This window comes from Macrotis lagotis, chromosome 2, assembly GCF_037893015.1.
Source record: "Macrotis lagotis isolate mMagLag1 chromosome 2, bilby.v1.9.chrom.fasta, whole genome shotgun sequence".
Classification (NCBI taxonomy): domain Eukaryota; kingdom Metazoa; phylum Chordata; class Mammalia; order Peramelemorphia; family Peramelidae; genus Macrotis; species Macrotis lagotis.
In genome coordinates, this window is record NC_133659.1 from 31,195,683 (window position 1) to 31,197,838 (window position 2,156).

At 46.0% G+C, this 2,156-nt stretch overlaps 1 pseudogene; it reads right to left on the minus strand.

The window, feature by feature from the left end:
• Positions 1 to 962: 962 nt before the first annotated feature.
• Positions 963 to 1,933, minus strand: LOC141510956 (rRNA 2'-O-methyltransferase fibrillarin-like; annotated as a pseudogene).
• Between the last annotated feature and the right edge of the window lie 223 nt (positions 1,934 to 2,156).

Below are 2,156 nucleotides of genomic sequence, written 5' to 3' on the forward strand. Positions count from 1 at the left end.
GGAGGGATTGATGTATTTTTTCAATAACTATTTTGCCTTCTGGTTCCATGATATCAGGACATTTTTCCATCACTAAATTCTGTAATATAAAGTCCAGTTTTTTTCCTTCAGTGTTTTCAGGAAAACTAATAATTTCAGGTTATCTTTTCTCTATCTGTTCTTAAGGTCAGTGGTTTTGCTGACAAGATATTTAACATTTTCTTCTATTATTTTTGAATTTTTGGTTTTGTTTAACAAATTCTTGTTGTCTCATGAAGTCATTGGTTTCCACAGACTCCTTTTTTTAGGCAAAAATTTTCTTCATTTACCCTTTGAAACTCCTTTTCCAACTGGTCAATTCTATTTTTGTAAGAGTTTTCCCTTTGAGGTAAAAACATCACTTGTACAAAAATATTCATAGCAGCCCTGTTTGTGGTGAGAAAGAATTGGAAATCAAGTAAATGTCCTTCAATTGGGGAATGGCTTAGCAAACTGTGGTATATGTATGTCATGGAACACTATTGTTCTATTAGAAACCAGGAGGGGTGGGAATTCAGGGAAGCCTGGAGGGATTTGCATGAACTGATGCTGAGTAAGAGCAAAACCAGAAAAACACTGTATACCCTAACAGCAACATGGGAGTAATGATCAACCTTGATGGACTTGCTCATTCCATCAGTGCAACTATCAGGGATGATCTGAGGCTTTCTGCAATGGAGAATACCATCTGTATCTAGAGAAAGAACTGTGGAGTTTGAACAAAGACCAAGGACTATTACTTTTAATTTAGGAAAAAAACTAATATCTTATTGTCTGACCTTGTTATCTCTTTTACTTTATGCTTCTTCCTTAAGATTATGATTTCTCTGTCATCACATTCAATTTGGATCAATGTATACCATGGAAACAATGTAAAGACTTGGCCAATTGATTTTTTTTGAGGTCACACCTTTTAATAGAAAACACAAAGATCTGACAGAAAACAGCTAAGAGTAGAAAAAGAAGGGGAAGGGGCGAGGCCGGGAGAGGCAGACAGCTATTTGGCAGCTACTTCTTTCTGCTTGGGGGGCGGGCTGTACACCCCTACCACCACTGCGTGATCTCGCCCATAGGGCTCCAAGGTGAGCTGTTCCTGTGGCTTCATGTTTTCCTGCTGCATTTTCTTGACTTCTGAGGCGAACACGGCTTCAGGGGAGGCTGTGGAATCTATGCTGTTGGCCTTAATGGAGATCACACAGTGTCTACCATTGCGCAAGAAGTTGTGGGCATTGAGAGCCACAATTCGGGACTGGTCTGGCTGGGCCACATCAGCAAAAATCACATCTACCATCCCGATGAGCATCTGGTATTTGTGGGGGTGCCGTGCATCCTCAATGACAGGAATGATATTCGTTCTCTTCTTAGCCACATTGATGAGGTCTCGGCCAGGATCGATGCGAGAAGTCAACAGCATAGACCAGACCTTCAGGGCCCACCATGTCAGAGACACGAGAGGCAGTAGTTCCTGATGCTGCTCCCAAGTAGAGCACTTTGGCCCCAGGTCGGATGCGGATCTGATCCACTCCACCCAGGATGGCAGCGGCCAGCTTTGATCGGAAAGGGTTCCAAGCACGGTACTCCAACTTCACTTCACCATCCTCCACAGTGATTCTCTTCTCACCATAAACAGACTCCCCAGGTACCATGTTCTTTGTGACCAGAGCATCTTCCTTTCCTCTACAAATAAAAACTCCCTCACGCCGGTGAGGTTCCACAGTAACCTTCTTTCCTCCTTGGAAACCTCCTCTACCAGGCCAGCGACCACCGGGTGAATGGAATCCTCCTCAGCCACCCCCTCAGCCTCCTCGATCTCCGAAGCTGCCACAGCCCGTCCCCCAAAGCCTCCTCGGCCCCCTCGGTCACCACCTCTTCCGCGGCCTCCAACCCCCCCCCCCCCCCTGAATCCGGGCTCCATGGCACGTGGCTCACTCTGAGGAGGAAGCGGAAGCGGAAGCGGAGGCGGCGGATACGGTGGCCCACGCGGCTCCCATGCGCCACCTGCCGGGAAGGGAGGCGAGAGGGGATTGGCCCCAATTGATTTTTAAACTCCTTTCTGATTTCTTCAAGGAAATCTTTCTGTACTGGAGACCAAATCATATTATCTTCAGGGGTTCTACATCTCTCTGAATTAGGGTCTT